At 36.4% G+C, this 19727-nt stretch overlaps 7 non-coding genes across 7 annotated transcripts; all 7 read left to right on the forward strand.

Annotated features, from left to right (window-relative positions):
- Nucleotides 1-1578: 1578 nt before the first annotated feature.
- TRNAP-UGG (transfer RNA proline (anticodon UGG)) lies at nucleotides 1579-1650 on the forward strand. Its single transcript has one exon. It is a non-coding gene; the product is annotated as a tRNA-Pro (tRNA).
- Nucleotides 1651-3360: 1710 nt separating this feature from the next.
- TRNAP-UGG (transfer RNA proline (anticodon UGG)) lies at nucleotides 3361-3432 on the forward strand. The gene has a single exon. It is a non-coding gene; the product is annotated as a tRNA-Pro (tRNA).
- An 8174-nt stretch (nucleotides 3433-11606) lies between these two features.
- Nucleotides 11607-11678, forward strand: TRNAP-UGG (transfer RNA proline (anticodon UGG)). The gene has a single exon. It is a non-coding gene; the product is annotated as a tRNA-Pro (tRNA).
- Nucleotides 11679-13390: 1712 nt separating this feature from the next.
- On the forward strand, nucleotides 13391-13462 carry TRNAP-UGG (transfer RNA proline (anticodon UGG)). The gene has a single exon. It is a non-coding gene; the product is annotated as a tRNA-Pro (tRNA).
- A 1711-nt stretch (nucleotides 13463-15173) lies between these two features.
- On the forward strand, nucleotides 15174-15245 carry TRNAP-CGG (transfer RNA proline (anticodon CGG)). The gene has a single exon. It is a non-coding gene; the product is annotated as a tRNA-Pro (tRNA).
- A 1711-nt stretch (nucleotides 15246-16956) lies between these two features.
- Nucleotides 16957-17028, forward strand: TRNAP-UGG (transfer RNA proline (anticodon UGG)). Its single transcript has one exon. It is a non-coding gene; the product is annotated as a tRNA-Pro (tRNA).
- A 1711-nt stretch (nucleotides 17029-18739) lies between these two features.
- Nucleotides 18740-18811, forward strand: TRNAP-UGG (transfer RNA proline (anticodon UGG)). The gene has a single exon. It is a non-coding gene; the product is annotated as a tRNA-Pro (tRNA).
- The last annotated feature ends 916 nt before the right edge of the window (nucleotides 18812-19727 follow it).

Genomic DNA, 19727 nt, shown 5'->3' on the forward strand with positions numbered 1-19727 from the left:
ATCCAAAACACGTGACATCCGTGAGCCAATTAGATGCCGTTTTGAGAACCGAGTAAAACCGAGTAAAACCGAACCCGCTCATCTCTAGTAAAATGTCAACCATTTGGTGGTATATTGGGTAAACTATAGATTCCATTTTGTCTAAGTAACCTTGAGTGGCTTAAAAGTCTAATTTTGACAAACAAAAAACTGTCAAAATTAAATTACAGGTTTTTCTCTTACCTTTCTTTTTTCTAAATAACCCTGAGTGGCTTAAAAGAATAGTCTCATTATGACTAACAAAAAGATCAACAATAAATTGCAGGTGTTTATTTTGTCTTTCTTCTGGGTCTGCATGCTTGAGTTGCACACAGTATGTGACAAGTCTTAGGTTCCAACTATCAAAAAAAGTCCAAACTCTATTGGGACCTCTAAATATTGGCACTGCACATTTCTAATATACATACTTGGATAACAAGTAACCTTAAGTTATTATGTTTGCAATGCTACATACACATTTTTTGTTTTAAGTTGTTATGTTATTTTTAAAATGTTTTATCTTCATTAAATGAAATTGTGTTTTCTCCAGCTATTTGCATTTTTTCTTAAATAATTTGAGTTTTACTTTAAAAATGGTAAAAACTGAATAAGAAATTATTTGGCTAGTGGCTTGTTGGTCTGGGTGTATGATTCTTGCTTCGGGTGCAAAAGGTGCCAGGTTCATATCCTGGATGAGCCTGTTTTCTCAGGTTCTTTAAAAGTGCTTAGTTCAATTATCTGATAGTATTTTAAAATACTAATGTATTCCAACAATTTCACTTCCAATTTCATTAGTATACATGAAAATACATGAACAGTAGGCTCGTTGGTATAGGGGTATGATTCTCGCTTAGGGTGCGAGAGGTCCTGGGATTAAATCGCAGACGAGCCCATCTTCTCAGGTTCTTTTAAATCCCATGGTTCCATTATCTGATTGATGTCAATTGCCTAAATCAAAAGCATCAAGTGAATTTTTCTTTTGCCAATCCATAAAAAAAGAATATACTTATGCATATTAAGTAAACTGTCAACCATTTGGTGGTATATTGGGTAAACTGTAGATTCCATTTTGTCTAAGTAACTTTGAGTGGCTGCAAAGAAGTCTCATTTTGACAAATAAAAAACAGTCAAAATGAAATTACAGGTTTTTCTCTTACCATGCTTTTTTCTAAGAAACAATGAGTGGCTTAAAAGAATAGTCTCTTTTTGACAAACAAAAAGGTCAACAATTAATTGCAGGTTTTTGTTTTTTTCTTTCTTCTTGGTCTGTATGCTTAAGTTGCACACAGTATGAGACAAGTCTTAGGTTCCAGCTATCAGAAAAGTTAAAACTCTATAGGAACCCATAAATCTTGGCACTGAAATTTCCAAATATGCATACTTGGACCAAAAATTTACCTTAAGGAAACATTTTAGCTATGCTACAAATAATTTTTTTAAATTGTTATGGTATTTTTAAAATGTAACATCTTTTTTTCCAGCTTATTGCATTTTTTAATTAAATAATTTGAGTTTTACTTTAAAAATGGTAAAATCTGAATGAGAAGACCTTGGGCAGATGGCTCGTTGGTCTAGGGGTATGATTCTCGCTTTGGGTGCGAGAGGACCCGGGTTCAAATCCCGGACGAGCCCATCTCTTCATGTACTTTTAAAGTCCTTAATATCTGATAGTATTTAATAGCATTTTAAAATACTCACTAATGTATACAAACAGTTTTACTTACAATTTCATTCATATACATAAAAAAGACATGCACAGTGGGCTCGTTGATTCTTGCTTAGGGTGCGAGAGATCCCCGGTACAAATCCCGGATGAGCCCATCTTTTAAAGGTATATACTTATGCATACTTAGTAAAATGTCAACCATTTGGTGGTATATTGGGTAAACTATAGATTCCATTTTGTCTAAGTAACCTTGAGTGGCTTAAAAGTCTAATTTTGACAAACAAAAAACTGTCAAAATTAAATTACAGGTTTTTCTCTTACCTTTCTTTTTTCTAAATATCCCTGAGTGGCTTAAAAGAATAGTCTCATTATGACTAACAAAAAGATCAACAATAAATTGCAGGTGTTTATTTTGTCTTTCTTCTGGGTCTGCATGCTTGAGTTGCACACAGTATGTGACAAGTCTTAGGTTCCAACTATCAAAAAAAGTCCAAACTCTATTGGGACCTCTAAATATTGGCACTGCACATTTCTAATATACATACTTGGATAACAAGTAACCTTAAGTTATTATTTTTGCAATGCTACATACACATTTTTTGTTTTAAGTTGTTATGTTATTTTTAAAATGTTTTATCTTCATTAAATGAAATTGTGTTTTCTCCAGCTATTTGCATTTTTTCTTAAATAATTTGAGTTTTACTTTAAAAATGGTAAAAACTGAATAAGAAATTATTTGGCTAGTGGCTTGTTGGTCTGGGTGTATGATTCTTGCTTCAGGTGCAAAAGGTGCCAGGTTCATAACCTGGATGAGCCTGTTTTCTCAGGTTCTTTAAAAGTGCTTAGTTCAATTATCTGATAGTATTTTAAAATACTAATGTATTCCAACAGTTTCACTTCCAATTTCATTAGTATACATGAAAATACATGAACAGTAGGCTCGTTGGTAAAGGGGTATGATTCTCGCTTAGGGTGCGAGAGGTCCTAGGATTAAATCGCAGACGAGCCCATCTTCTCAGGTTCTTTTAAATCCCATGGTTCCATTATCTGATTGATGTCAATTGGCTAAATCAAAAGCATCAAGTGAATTTTTCTTTTGCCAATCCATAAAAAAAGTATATACTTATGCATATGTAGTAAACTGTCAACCATTTGGTGGTATATTGGGTAAACTGTAGATTCCATATTGTCTAAGTAACTTTGAGTGGCTGCAAAGAAGTCTCATTTTGACAAATAAAAAACAGTCAAAATGAAATTACAGGTTTTTCTCTTACCATGCTTTTTTCTAAGAAACAATGAGTGGCTTAAAAGAATAGTCTCTTTTTGACAAACAAAAAGGTCAACAATTAATTGCAGGTTTTTGTTTTTTTCTTTCTTCTTGGTCTGTATGCTTAAGTTGCACACAGTATGAGACAAGTCTTAGGTTCCAGCTATCAGAAAAGTTAAAACTCTATAGGAACCCATAAATCTTGGCACTGAAATTTCCAAATATGCATACTTGGACCAAAAATTTACCTTAAGGAAACATTTTAGCTATGCTACAAATAATTTTTTAAATTGTTATGGTATTTTTAAAATGTAACATCTTTTTTTCCAGCTTATTGCATTTTTTAATTAAATAATTTGAGTTTTACTTTAAAAATGGTAAAATCTGAATGAGAAGACCTTGGGCAGATGGCTCGTTGGTCTAGGGGTATGATTCTTGCTTTGGGTGCGAGAGGTCCCGGGTTCAAATCCTGGACGAGCCCATCTCTTCATGTACTTTTAAAGTCCTTAATATCTGATAGTATTTAATAGTATTTTAAAATACTCACTAATGTATACAAACAGTTTTACTTACAATTTCATTAATATACATAAAAAAGACATGCACAGTGGGCTCGTTGATTCTTGCTTAGGGTGCGAGAGATCCCCGGTACAAATCCCGGATGAGCCCATCTTTTAAAGGTATATACTTATGCATACAGATGTAGCCACCTTTATCTTGACTGTTTCTCCGCCGAGACGGGCGTTTAGTCACGCTAATGCGATAGCTGAGTTTCATCACAGGCAGGCGCGTTGAGGCGATCTAGATACTCATCATGCATTACACATCTCCACCACTGTGTCGCTAATGCTCCACTAATCCAGTACTTTCGATCGTACAGTATAGCGGCGGATTGATCTACAGCTCTGGCAATACTGTAGGCGTAACGGGAGGCGGTGGAAAAAGTATGGAGTACTGTACAGTATGTGTATGGAGACGCAACTACAGTAATTGTGTAAAAGGAAGAATGTACAGTACAATGTATAAACACCGTGCTTTTAAAATATATGAGCGTCTGAGTTCGCTAATGCATAATGGGAATGGAGGGCTAGCCGGAGGCGGAGGAAAACACCGTGCTTTACAAATGCGAGCGTCCGAGTCCTCTAAGGCATAAACCAACAGCAATGGGGCGGGGGCCGGCCGCTGTTTGCAGTACTTTCACACATGAAATTGGAAATCTCTCATGAGGCGTCGTGGGCTAGGGGTGAAGGCTCCCACCTCCCTCGCTGGGGGTCCAGGGTTCGAGACCTGATGTGCTTTCTTTCTTTTTTTTTTTTTTTTTTCTGTAATAATGCACTGTATTCTTTTATTTACACTGTAAGACAGTCAATGGAAGGATGCACACAGATTTCACATAAATCAAAGTACATCTGCAGGAGCGATTCTTTACGCTAAATGCACCTAAACAGCGGGAATGAAATGAGTGTATTCTGACGCTACCAACTGAGCAAAACAGTACTGTAGATCTTCAGCGTTTGTGTATTGCACAGGACCTGAATTTCCTCCCTGTGCAGGCCCCCAGGGGGGAAGGGTGATGGGGGTAGGGGGGAGACGATGGAAAATACTGTGCCTTTGAAATGCAATTACATGAGCGTCCGAGTACACTACGGCATACTGTAAACCAACACCAATGGGAAGGAAGTGCCAACCTTATTTTTAATGTGTTCCCGTGACATTCACTTTAAAAAAAAAAAATTTATCTCCAATACAGTACATCCAATGGAAGGATGCACACAGGTTTCACATACTGTACAGTAAATCAAAGTACATCTGCAGGAGCGATTCTTTACGCTAAATGCAACCTACAGTACAGTACTGTAAGTGAGCAAAACAGTACTACAGTGGGCGTTTGTGTATTGCACATAACCAGCATTTGCATTCCCTCCCTGTCTACTGCATGATCTGTGCAGGCTCCCATGGGGGAAGGGCAGCAGGCTAGCCGGAGGCGGAGGGAAACACCGTGCTTTACAAATGCGAGCGTCCGAGTCCTCTAAGGCATAAACCAACAGCAATGGGGCGGGGGCCGGCCGCTGTTTGCAGTACTTTCACACATGAAATTGGAAATCTCTCATGAGGCGTCGTGGGCTAGGGGTGAAGGCTCCCACCTCCCTCGCTGGGGGTCCAGGGTTCGAGACCTGATGTGCTTTCTTTCTTTTTTTTTTTTTTTTTTCTGTAATAATGCACTGTATTCTTTTATTTACACTGTAAGACAGTCAATGGAAGGATGCACACAGATTTCACATAAATCAAAGTACATCTGCAGGAGCGATTCTTTACGCTAAATGCACCTAAACAGCGGGAATGAAATGAGTGTATTCTGACGCTACCAACTGAGCAAAACAGTACTGTAGATCTTCAGCGTTTGTGTATTGCACAGGACCTGAATTTCCTCCCTGTGCAGGCCCCCAGGGGGGAAGGGTGATGGGGGTAGGGGGGAGACGATGGAAAATACTGTGCCTTTGAAATGCAATTACATGAGCGTCCGAGTACACTACGGCATACTGTAAACCAACACCAATGGGAAGGAAGTGCCAACCTTATTTTTAATGTGTTCCCGTGACATTCACTTTAAAAAAAAAAAAATTCTCTCCAATACAGTACATCCAATGGAAGGATGCACACAGGTTTCACATACTGTACAGTAAATCAAAGTACATCTGCAGGAGCGATTCTTTACGCTAAATGCAACCTACAGTACAGTACTGTAAGTGAGCAAAACAGTACTACAGTGGGCGTTTGTGTATTGCACATAACCAGCATTTGCATTCCCTCCCTGTCTACTGCATGATCTGTGCAGGCTCCCATGGGGGAAGGGCAGCAGGCTAGCCGGAGGCGGAGGAAAACACTGTGCTTTACAAATGCGAGCGTCCGAGTCCTCTAAGGCATAAACCAACAGCAATGGGGCGGGGGCCGGCCGCTGTTTGCAGTACTTTCACACATGAAATTGGAAATCTCTCATGAGGCATCGTGGGCTAGGGGTGAAGGCTCCCACCTCCCTCGCTGGGGGTCCAGGGTTCGAGACCTGATGTGCTTTCTTTCTTTCTTTTTTTTTTTTTTCTGTAATAATGCACTGTATTCTTTTATTTACACTGTAAGACAGTCAATGGAAGGATGCACACAGATTTCACATAAATCAAAGTACATCTGCAGGAGCGATTCTTTACGCTAAATGCACCTAAACAGCGGGAATGAAATGGATAGCACTCTAGTACTGTAAAAAAAAAATTTGTTTAATAAACAGTACAATATTGTATGTTTAATTTTCTCTATTTACTGTAATGTAATTAATTTTTTCTATACGCTTTTTTTTTATTTTTATATAGATCACCAGACATGAACCCAATCGAATTAGTGTGGGCTCAATTGAAGAGGTACGTTAGGAGTGTTGCAAAGCCAACAACAAAACAGCAACTGGTGGATGGGATAAAGAAATTTTGGCTAGAAGTACTCACACCTGAACATTGTAATAATTATATAAATCACCTGTATAAAGTATTACCTGTTGTAGTTGAAAGAAATGGTCAAGCCACAAATATGTAGTTCTGTATTTTCTGTTTAAAATTTTAAATTGGTGCATTATTAAAAAAAATGATAAAATTGCCTTTGTCTGATTATTGCATAAACTAATGTAGAATATTATACAGTAGTAATGTTATTGATGTGTACTGTATGAACAGTTATTTTCAGTTTTATAAGTCCTGAATAAGAGTACTGTACATTTTGATCAGTGCAGTACATGGAATCGGATGTTGTAATACTTTATTTTTACATTAATATTGATGTTTTTCCAATAAATATTCAATTTTACAGTATGGTACGGTACAGTACATGAGGGTACCTGTACAGTATGATACGTCATTATGGGGGAGAAATACTGTATCCACTAAATGTACAGTAAAATGTTTTTTTCTTATTACAAACACACAAATGCATCTCAGATGGAAATATGCTATACACAGCAGACAGCTTATGGTGACAGAACTTCCCTACTGTATCCCCACCCATAGTCGTGGTATATTTTAGATTGCCTAATGAGACACTCCTGCAGCATTGCCAATGATTCATGTAAAACCTGTGTGCAAACAGTATCTGTATTGAATGCAAAGTACAGTAAGAGTACAGTATACAGTATTATCAGAGCCAAACCTGACCAACATGATGCCCTAGGCTAGATTTTGGCTGATGCCCTCTTGCACAGATGCTACGTAGTTCCGCCTCTAACCCTGCACCCCTTTCCCAGCACCATCACCCATTTTGGCGCTCCTACCCCCTATAATCTAAATAAGAACAATGTGCACATTTAGTGCCAGCCCAAAACAGTGTACAGTATGTTCTTGCTGGGAAGGGGCATGGTAACACAATAATACCCGAAGATGAAATGACACAACACAGTACTGCAACTTTATTCACATTATATCATGCAGTGGTGTCTCTTATTCTCATGACATCATATCATAGTACCACATTACTCCTAACAGTAATGCCCCTTATTCACATTACACCCCACCACATTCATCTTTATTTACATTAGACCACAGGTTCTCAAACTCAGTCCTCAGGACCCCACACAGTGCAGGTTTTGCAGGTCTCACAGAATCACAAGTGAAAAAATTAGCTCCACCTACTGTATGGACCTTCTAAAATGTGTCAGTTAGTAATGAATACATCTGTGCACTTGCTGGTTTACCTGCAAAACATGCACTGTGTGGGGTCCTGAGGACCAAGTTTGAGAACCACTGCATTAGACCATGCAGTAGTGCCCTTTCCTTATGTTACACCAGAAAATATTGTAGTACACCTTATACACATACAGTACAGTAATGCCACACATTAGTAATGCATTTCATATTTAAATTTTCTGATTTAATTTCATAGAGCCGCAGTCACTCACAGAATATAGGCATGTACTGTAGCATCTCATTTTATTCTGCAGAAGCTGATTATTCCCGTTTGGCTAGTTTGCCGCCTCTGTACAGTATATCACAATAGAAAAAAGTTATAGTGTCAGTGAAAAAAGCACCTCATGACAGATACTGTACACAAGCTCATGTCTAAATACTGTATACTGTAAGCAGTGACATTAAGGGGTACAGTACTGTATATGCAATTGCAGTCGAATTCCGGAAGGAATACGGAAAAAATGGACACGGGATCCCCCATCTTTTTAGAACCAGCACCGGGCTCTGCGCCTGGTCCTGGTGCAAAAAATAAGGGGGACAAAAAAAGCGTAGGGGTTCCCCATATTTTTTGAATCAGCACTGGGCTCCACTAGCTGGACAGATAATGCACAGCCGGGGGAGACTTTTATACCGGTCCCTGCGGCCATGGAATTAAATACCCAACTAGTCACACCTGGCCGGAGTACCCTGGAGGAGTGGGGGCCACTTAAATCAAGGGGACCCCCCTCCAGCCACTCGATTATCTCTATCACCCCTGTGTATTGTAGCTAGGGGATTGTGACGCTCCTTCAGCATTGCCCCGTAGCCTGCAAAATCTGTGCTGTTATTTGCTCCATAGCTGAGTGCCTCCTAGGAGCTACTGTAGGAGTCACAGGCGGTAGCCATTTCAATTGAGTCTGCCCTGCTATAGAATTGTACAGGTATGTGTACATTACCGTACGGTGCATAGAACCTTTACAGTAGAAACTCTCCTGCAGCTTTGGCCTGCTTTACTGTATGTACTGTAAAACTTGTGTTTTGTCAGTTTGCTATGCGACCGAGCCCGGTGTAACGTACAGTACTGTAATGTGCATAGACCTCGCTTACAGTATCTCTGTGTATTTTGGCTAGGGGATTGTGACGCTCCTTCAGCATCGCCCCGTAGCCTGCACAGCTTATGCCATTTCTCATTCCATACCCAACTGCTGCATGCCACGAGGTGGGGGTTCAGGAGGTGGGGGTTCATGGGTAGTGGTCGTTTTGACAGTGTGCTATGCGATTGAGTCCGGTGTACCGTAATACTGTATGCAATCCTACAGTGGCTTATCCCTCCCCTGTGTATTTTGGCTAGGGGATTGTGACGCTCCTTCAGCATTGCCCCATAACCTGCACAAGGGTTCAGGGGCGGCGGCCATTTTGCCAGTGTGCTACAGTATGTCATCGAGTCCGGTGTACCATAATATGCATACTGTGTATTTTAGCTAGGGGATTGTGACGCTCCTTCAGCATTGCCCCATAGTCTGTACAATCTGGACTATTACTTGCTCCGTAGCCTAGGGCCTCTGTGGGGCAAGGAGTCATAGGTGGTAGCCATTTCTATTCAGTCTGCCCAGCTACAGAATTGTATGTGTACTGTGTACGGAGCATAGTACCTTAACCTGCATAGAACCTGCACATTATGGTACACCGGACTCGATCGCATAGAACCGCTCATGCAGCTACTGTATGCCCTGGTTTACAGTATGTGAATAAAAAAAATAATAAAGTGTCTGAAAAAAACTACAGTAACATGCATTCGTACTTAAGGAATCGAACCCTGGACTCTGAGTATAGGAAGCGAAACACTTCACCACTTCGCCGCAGACAAATGTATAAATCCGTTGGTTTTGATTATGCTGTAATGGCTACGGGATTAGGACGATAACATACTGTAGAAAATTCCTAATCTTGAGAGGCAATAGTGAACTTGTAACACACATCCATTTGCGACAGTGTACACTACTGGTTTTACAGTACTGTGTTTTGTCTGCGGGACTTGGACGCTCACATACAGTATTCATAAAGTATTGTAGATGGATCATATACTGTATGCTGTACTACTGTATTTGCGTCGGTGTCGTACTGTATATACAGTACTGTATTAAATAATGCAGCGTAATGAGTACAGTATTTGCTGTATGCAGCGTAATGAGACGCCTTAGTAAAGTAGTCCTTATTATGTATGTCAGTATTGTATTTTACGGGAGACCACACGCATGCGCAGTGGTGATTGTAAAAAGCGACATCTGGTGGCTGATCGCAGGTATTACACGTAAAGGTAACGCCAAACGTCAAATGTCTGTCTCCGTGCGATTAGATAGCCTCTCTGTGGCTAGGCGCGCCTCGCTACGCCACAGTACGCTGCGTATGGTCGAACGGGACAACCGCCGCGGCCACTCAAGATAAAGGTGGCTACATCTGTACTTAGTAAAATGTCAACCATTTGGTGGTATATTGGGTAAACTATAGATTCCATTTTGTCTAAGTAACCTTGAGTGGCTTAAAAGTCTAATTTTGACAAACAAAAAACTGTCAAAATTAAATTACAGGTTTTTCTCTTACCTTTCTTTTTTCTAAATAACCCTGAGTGGCTTAAAAGAATAGTCTCATTATGACTAACAAAAAGATCAACAATAAATTGCAGGTGTTTATTTTGTCTTTCTTCTGGGTCTGCATGCTTGAGTTGCACACAGTATGTGACAAGTTTTAGGTTCCAACTATCAAAAAAAGTCCAAACTCTATTGGGACCTCTAAATATTGGCACTGCACATTTCTAATATACATACTTGGATAACAAGTAACCTTAAGTTATTATGTTTGCAATGCTACATACACATTTTTTGTTTTAAGTTGTTATGTTATTTTTAAAATGTTTTATCTTCATTAAATGAAATTGTGTTTTCTCCAGCTATTTGCATTTTTTCTTAAATAATTTGAGTTTTACTTTAAAAATGGTAAAAACTGAATAAGAAATTATTTGGCTGGTGGCTTGTTGGTCTGGGTGTATGATTCTTGCTTCGGGTGCAAAAGGTGCCAGGTTCATATCCTGGATGAGCCTGTTTTCTCAGGTTCTTTAAAAGTGCTTAGTTCAATTATCTGATAGTATTTTAAAATACTAATGTATTCCAACAGTTTCACTTCCAATTTCATTAGTATACATGAAAATACATGAACAGTAGGCTCGTTGGTATAGGGGTATGATTCTCGCTTAGGGTGTGAGAGGTCCTGGGATTAAATCGCAGACGAGCCCATCTTCTCAGGTTCTTTTAAATCCCATGGTTCCATTATCTGATTGATGTCAATTGCCTGAGTCAAAAGCATCAAGTGAATTTTTCTTTTGCCAATCCATAAAAAAAGTATATACTTATGCATATTTAGTAAACTGTCAACCATTTGGTGGTATATTGGGTAAACTGTAGATTCCATTTTGTCTAAGTAACTTTGAGTGGCTGCAAAGAAGTCTCATTTTGACAAATAAAAAACAGTCAAAATGAAATTACAGGTTTTTCTCTTACCATGCTTTTTTCTAAGAAACAATGAGTGGCTTAAAAGAATAGTCTCTTTTTGACAAACAAAAAGGTCAACAATTAATTGCAGGTTTTTGTTTTTTTCTTTCTTCTTGGTCTGTATGCTTAAGTTGCACACAGTATGAGACAAGTCTTAGGTTCCAGCTATCAGAAAAGTTAAAACTCTATAGGAACCCATAAATCTTGGCACTGAAATTTCCAAATATGCATACTTGGACCAAAAATTTACCTTAAGCAAACATTTTAGCTATGCTACAAATAATTTTTTTTAAATTGTTTTGGTATTTTTAAAATGTAACATCTTTTTTTCCAGCTTATTGCATTTTTTAATTAAATAATTTGAGTTTTACTTTAAAAATGGTAAAATCTGAATGAGAAGACCTTGGGCAGATGGCTCGTTGGTCTAGGGGTATGATTCTCGCTTTGGGTGCGAGAGGACCCGGGTTCAAATCCCGGACGAGCCCATCTCTTCATGTACTTTTAAAGTCCTTAATATCTGATAGTATTTAATAGCATTTTAAAATACTCACTAATGTATACAAACAGTTTTACTTACAATTTCATTAATATACATAAAAAAGACATGCACAGTGGGCTCGTTGATTCTTGCTTAGGGTGCGAGAGATCCCCGGTACAAATCCTGGATGAGCCCATCTTTTAAAGGTATATACTTATGCATACTTAGTAAAATGTCAACCATTTGGTGGTATATTGGGTAAACTATAGATTCCATTTTGTCTAAGTAACCTTGAGTGGCTTAAAAGTCTAATTTTGACAAACAAAAAAACTGTCAAAATTAAATTACAGGTTTTTCTCTTACCTTTCTTTTTTCTAAATAACCTTGAGTGGCTTAAAAGAATAGTCTCATTATGACTAACAAAAAGATCAACAATAAATTGCAGGTGTTTATTTTGTCTTTCTTCTGGGTCTGCATGCTTGAGTTGCACACAGTATGTGACAAGTCTTAGGTTCCAACTATCAAAAAAAGTCCAAACTCTATTGGGACCTCTAAATATTGGCACTGCACATTTCTAATATACATACTTGGATAACAAGTAACCTTAAGTTATTATGTTTGCAATGCTACATACACATTTTTTGTTTTAAGTTGTTATGTTATTTTTAAAATGTTTTATCTTCATTAAATGAAATTGTGTTTTCTCCAGCTATTTGCATTTTTTCTTAAATAATTTGAGTTTTACTTTAAAAATGGTAAAAACTGAATAAGAAATTATTTGGCTGGTGGCTTGTTGGTCTGGGTGTATGATTCTTGCTTCGGGTGCAAAAGGTGCCAGGTTCATATCCTGGATGAGCCTGTTTTCTCAGGTTCTTTAAAAGTGCTTAGTTCAATTATCTGATAGTATTTTAAAATACTAATGTATTCCAACAGTTTCACTTCCAATTTCATTAGTATACATGAAAATACATGAACAGTAGGCTCGTTGGTATAGGGGTATGATTCTCGCTTAGGGTGTGAGAGGTCCTGGGATTAAATCGCAGATGAGCCCATCTTCTCAGGTTCTTTTAAATCCCATGGTTCCATTATCTGATTGATGTCAATTGCCTGAGTCAAAAGCATCAAGTGAATTTTTCTTTTGCCAATCCATAAAAAAAGTATATACTTATGCATATTTAGTAAACTGTCAACCATTTGGTGGTATATTGGGTAAACTGTAGATTCCATTTTGTCTAAGTAACTTTGAGTGGCTGCAAAGAAGTCTCATTTTGACAAATAAAAAACAGTCAAAATGAAATTACAGGTTTTTCTCTTACCATGCTTTTTTCTAAGAAACAATGAGTGGATTAAAAGAATAGTCTCTTTTTGACAAACAAAAAGGTCAACAATTAATTGCAGGTTTTTGTTTTTTTCTTTCTTCTTGGTCTGTATGCTTAAGTTGCACACAGTATGAGACAAGTCTTAGGTTCCAGCTATCAGAAAAGTTAAAACTCTATAGGAACCCATAAATCTTGGCACTGAAAATTCCAAATATGCATACTTGGACCAAAAATTTACCTTAAGGAAACATTTTAGCTATGCTACAAATAATTTTTTTAAATTGTTATGGTATTTTTAAAATGTAACATCTTTTTTTCCAGCTTATTGCATTTTTTTATTAAATAATTTGAGTTTTACTTTAAAAATGGTAAAATCTGAATGAGAAGACCTTGGGCAGATGGCTCGTTGGTCTAGGGGTATGATTCTCGCTTTGGGTGCGAGAGGTCCCGGGTTCAAATCCCGGACGAGCCCATCTCTTCATGTACTTTTAAAGTCCTTAATATCTGATAGTATTTAATAGTATTTTAAAATACTCACTAATGTATACAAACAGTTTTACTTACAATTTCATTAATATACATAAAAAAGACATGCACAGTGGGCTCGTTGATTCTTGCTTAGGGTGCGAGAGATCCCCGGTACAAATCCCGGATGAGCCCATCTTTTAAAGGTATATACTTATGCATACTTAGTAAAATGTCAACCATTTGGTGGTATATTGGGTAAACTATAGATTCCATTTTGTCTAAGTAACCTTGAGTGGCTTAAAAGTCTAATTTTGACAAACAAAAAACTGTCAAAATTAAATTACAGGTTTTTCTCTTACCTTTCTTTTTTCTAAATATCCCTGAGTGGCTTAAAAGAATAGTCTCATTATGACTAACAAAAAGATCAACAATAAATTGCAGGTGTTTATTTTGTCTTTCTTCTGGGTCTGCATGCTTGAGTTGCTCACAGTATGTGACAAGTCTTAGGTTCCAACTATCAAAAAAAGTCCAAACTCTATTGGGACCTCTAAATATTGGCACTGCACATTTCTAATATACATACTTGGATAACAAGTAACCTTAAGTTATTATTTTTGCAATGCTACATACACATTTTTTGTTTTAAGTTGTTATGTTATTTTTAAAATGTTTTATCTTCATTTAATGAAATTGTGTTTTCTCCAGTTATTTGCATTTTTTCTTAAATAATTTGAGTTTTACTTTAAAAATGGTAAAAACTGAATAAGAAATTATTTGGCTAGTGGCTTGTTGGCCTGGGTGTATGATTCTTGCTTCGGGTGCAAAAGGTGCCAGGTTCATATCCTGGATGAGCCTGTTTTCTCAGGTTCTTTAAAAGTGCTTAGTTCAATTATCTGATAGTATTTTAAAATACTAATGTATTCCAACAGTTTCACTTCCAATTTCATTAGTATACATGAAAATACATGAACAGTAGGCTCGTTGGTAAAGGGGTATGATTCTCGCTTAGGGTGCGAGAGGTCCTGGGATTAAATCGCAGACGAGCCCATCTTCTCAGGTTCTTTTAAATCCCATGGTTCCATTATCTGATTGATGTCAATTGCCTAAATCAAAAGCATCAAGTGAATTTTTCTTTTGCCAATCCATAAAAAAAGTATATACTTATGCATATTTAGTAAACTGTCAACCATTTGGTGGTATATTGGGTAAACTGTAGATTCCATTTTGTCTAAGTAACTTTGAGTGGCTGCAAAGAAGTCTCATTTTGACAAATAAAAAACAGTCAAAATGAAATTACAGGTTTTTCTCTTACCATGCTTTTTTCTAAGAAACAATGAGTGGCTTAAAAGAATAGTCTCTTTTTGACAAACAAAAAGGTCAACAATTAATTGCAGGTTTTTGTTTTTTTCTTTCTTCTTGGTCTGTATGCTTAAGTTGCACACAGTATGAGACAAGTCTTAGGTTCCAGCTATCAGAAAAGTTAAAACTCTATAGGAACCCATAAATCTTGGCACTGAAATTTCCAAATATGCATACTTGGACCAAAAATTTACCTTAAGGAAACATTTTAGCTATGCTACAAATAATTTTTTTAAATTGTTATGGTATTTTTAAAATGTAACATCTTTTTTTCCAGCTTATTGCATTTTTTAATTAAATAATTTGAGTTTTACTTTAAAAATGGTAAAATCTGAATGAGAAGACATTGGGCAGATGGCTCGTTGGTCTAGGGGTATGATTCTTGCTTCGGGTGCGAGAGGTCCCGGGTTCAAATCCCGGACGAGCCCATCTCTTCATGTACTTTTAAAGTCCTTAATATCTGATAGTATTTAATAGCATTTTAAAATACTCACTAATGTATACAAACAGTTTTACTTACAATTTCATTAATATACATAAAAAAGACATGCACAGTGGGCTCGTTGATTCTTGCTTAGGGTGCGAGAGATCCCCGGTACAAATCCCGGATGAGCCCATCTTTTAAAGGTATATACTTATGCATACTTAGTAAAATGTCAACCATTTGGTGGTATATTGGGTAAACTATAGATTCCATTTTGTCTAAGTAACCTTGAGTGGCTTAAAAGTCTAATTTTGACAAACAAAAAACTGTCAAAATTAAATTACAGGTTTTTCTCTTACCTTTCTTTTTTCTAAATAACCCTGAGTGGCTTAAAAGAATAGTCTCATTATGACTAACAAAAAGATCAACAATAAATTGCAGGTGTTTATTTTGTCTTTCTTCTGGGTCTGCATGCTTGAGTTGCACACAGTATGTGACAAGTCTTAGGTTCCAACTATCAAAAAAAGTCCAAACTCTATTGGGACCTCTAAATATTGGCACTGCACATTTCTAATATACATACTTGGATAACAAGTAACCTTAAGTTATTATGTTTGCAATGCTACATACACATTTTTTGTTTTAAGTTGTTATGTTATTTTTAAAATGTTTTATCTTCATTAAATGAAATTGTGTTTTCTCCAGCTATTTGCATTTTTTCTTAAATAATTTGAGTTTTACTTTAAAAATGGTAAAAACTGAATAAGAAATTATTTGGCTAGTGGCTTGTTGGTCTGGGTGTATGATTCTTGCTTTGGGTGCAAAAGGTGCCAGGTTCATATCCTGGATGAGCCTGTTTTCTCAGGTTCTCTAAAAGTGCTTAGTTCAATTATCTGATAGTATTTTAAAATACTAATGTATTCCAACAATTTCACTTCCAATTTCATTAGTATACATGAAAATACATGAACAGTAGGCTCGTTGGTATAGGGGTATGATTCTCGCTTAGGGTGCGAGAGGTCCTGGGATTAAATCGCAGACGAGCCCATCTTCTCAGGTTCTTTTAAATCCCATGGTTCCATTATCTGATTGATGTCAATTGCCTAAATCAAAAGCATCAAGTGAATTTTTCTTTTGCCAATCCATAAAAAAAGTATATACTTATGCATATTTAGTAAACTGTCAACCATTTGGTGGTATATTGGGTAAACTGTAGATTCCATTTTGTCTAAGTAACTTTGAGTGGCTGCAAAGAAGTCTCATTTTGACAAATAAAAAACAGTCAAAATGAAATTACAGGTTTTTCTCTTACCATGCTTTTTTCTAAGAAACAATGAGTGGCTTAAAAGAATAGTCTCTTTTTGACAAACAAAAAGGTCAACAATTAATTGCAGGTTTTTGTTTTTTTCTTTCTTCTTGGTCTGTATGCTTAAGTTGCACACAGTATGAGACAAGTCTTAGGTTCCAGCTATCAGAAAAGTTAAAACTCTATAGGAACCCATAAATCTTGGCACTGAAATTTCCAAATATGCATACTTGGACCAAAAATTTACCTTAAGGAAACATTTTAGCTATGCTACAAATAATTTTTTTAAATTGTTATGGTATTTTTAAAATGTAACATCTTTTTTTCCAGCTTATTGCATTTTTTAATTAAATAATTTGAGTTTTACTTTAAAAATGGTAAAATCTGAATGAGAAGACCTTGGGCAGATGGCTCGTTGGTCTAGGGGTATGATTCTCGCTTTGGGTGCGAGAGGACCCGGGTTCAAATCCCGGACGAGCCCATCTCTTCATGTACTTTTAAAGTCCTTAATATCTGATAGTATTTAATAGCATTTTAAAATACTCACTAATGTATACAAACAGTTTTACTTACAATTTCATTCATATACATAAAAAAGACATGCACAGTGGGCTCGTTGATTCTTGCTTAGGGTGCGAGAGATCCCCGGTACAAATCCTGGATGAGCCCATCTTTTAAAGGTATATACTTATGCATACTTAGTAAAATGTCAACCATTTGGTGGTATATTGGGTAAACTATAGATTCCATTTTGTCTAAGTAACCTTGAGTGGCTTAAAAGTCTAATTTTGACAAACAAAAAACTGTCAAAATTAAATTACAGGTTTTTCTCTTACCTTTCTTTTTTCTAAATAACCTTGAGTGGCTTAAAAGAATAGTCTCATTATGACTAACAAAAAGATCAACAATTAATTGCAGGTGTTTATTTTGTCTTTCTTCTGGGTCTGCATGCTTGAGTTGCACACAGTATGTGACAAGTCTTAGGTTCCAACTATCAAAAAAAGTCCAAACTCTATTGGGACCTCTAAATATTGGCACTGCACATTTCTAATATACATACTTGGATAACAAGTAACCTTAAGTTATTATTTTTGCAATGCTACATACACATTTTTTGTTTTAAGTTGTTATGTTATTTTTAAAATGTTTTATCTTCATTAAATGAAATTGTTTTTTCTCCAGCTATTTGCATTTTTTCTTAAATAATTTGAGTTTTACTTTAAAAATGGTAAAAACTGAATAAGAAATTATTTGGCTGGTGGCTTGTTGGTCTGGGTGTATGATTCTTGCTTCGGGTGCAAAAGGTGCCAGGTTCATATCCTGGATGAGCCTGTTTTCTCAGGTTCTTTAAAAGTGCTTAGTTCAATTATCTGATAGTATTTTAAAATACTAATGTATTCCAACAGTTTCACTTCCAATTTCATTAGTATACATGAAAATACATGAACAGTAGGCTCGTTGGTATAGGGGTATGATTCTCGCTTAGGGTGTGAGAGGTCCTGGGATTAAATCGCAGACGAGCCCATCTTCTCAGGTTCTTTTAAATCCCATGGTTCCATTATCTGATTGATGTCAATTGCCTGAGTCAAAAGCATCAAGTGAATTTTTCTTTTGCCAATCCATAAAAAAAAGTATATACTTATGCATATTTAGTAAACTGTCAACCATTTGATGGTATATTGGGTAAACTGTAGATTCCATTTTGTCTAAGTAACTTTGAGTGGCTGCAAAGAAGTCTCATTTTGACAAATAAAAAAGTCAAAATGAAATTACAGGTTTTTCTCTTACCATGCTTTTTTCTAAGAAACAATGAGTGGCTTAAAAGAATAGTCTCTTTTTGACAAACAAAAAGGTCAACAATTAATTGCAGGTTTTTGTTTTTTTCTTTCTTCTTGGTCTGTATGCTTAAGTTGCACACAGTATGAGACAAGTCTTAGGTTCCAGCTATCAGAAAAGTTAAAACTCTATAGGAACCCATAAATCTTGGCACTGAAATTTCCAAATATGCATACTTGGACCAAAAATTTTACCTTAAGGAAACATTTTAGCTATGCTACAAATAATTTTTTTAAATTGTTATGGTATTTTTAAAATGTAACATCTTTTTTTCCAGCTTATTGCATTTTTTTATTAAATAATTTGAGTTTTACTTTAAAAATGGTAAAATCTGAATGAGAAGACCTTGGGCAGATGGCTCGTTGGTCTAGGGGTATGATTCTCGCTTTGGGTGCGAGAGGTCCCGGGTTCAAATCCCGGACGAGCCCATCTCTTCATGTACTTTTAAAGTACTTAATATCTGATAGTATTTAATAGTATTTTAAAATACTCACTAATGTATACAAACAGTTTTACTTACAATTTCATTAATATACATAAAAAAGACATGCACAGTGGGCTCGTTGATTCTTGCTTAGGGTGCGAGAGATCCCCGGTACAAATCCCGGATGAGCCCATCTTTTAAAGGTATATACTTATGCATACTTAGTAAAATGTAGAGATGAGCGGATTCGGTTTTACTCGGTTTTACTCGGTTCTCAAAACCGAATCTTATTGGCTATCCAAAACACGTGACATCCGTGAGCCAATTAGATGCCGTTTTGAGAACCGAGTAAAACCGAGTAAAACCGAACCCGCTCATCTCTAGTAAAATGTCAACCATTTGGTGGTATATTGGGTAAACTATAGATTCCATTTTGTCTAAGTAACCTTGAGTGGCTTAAAAGTCTAATTTTGACAAACAAAAAACTGTCAAAATTAAATTACAGGTTTTTCTCTTACCTTTCTTTTTTCTAAATAACCCTGAGTGGCTTGAAAGAATAGTCTCATTATGACTAACAAAAAGATCAACAATAAATTGCAGGTGTTTATTTTGTCTTTCTTCTGGGTCTGCATGCTTGAGTTGCACACAGTATGTGACAAGTCTTAGGTTCCAACTATCAAAAAAAGTCCAAACTCTATTGGGACCTCTAAATATTGGCACTGCACATTTCTAATATACATACTTGGATAACAAGTAACCTTAAGTTATTATGTTTGCAATGCTACATACACATTTTTTGTTTTAAGTTGTTATGTTATTTTTAAAATGTTTTATCTTCATTAAATGAAATTGTGTTTTCTCCAGCTATTTGCATTTTTTCTTAAATAATTTGAGTTTTACTTTAAAAATGGTAAAAACTG

Source organism: Pseudophryne corroboree, chromosome 3 (assembly GCF_028390025.1).
Source record: "Pseudophryne corroboree isolate aPseCor3 chromosome 3, aPseCor3.hap2, whole genome shotgun sequence".
NCBI lineage: Eukaryota > Metazoa > Chordata > Amphibia > Anura > Myobatrachidae > Pseudophryne > Pseudophryne corroboree.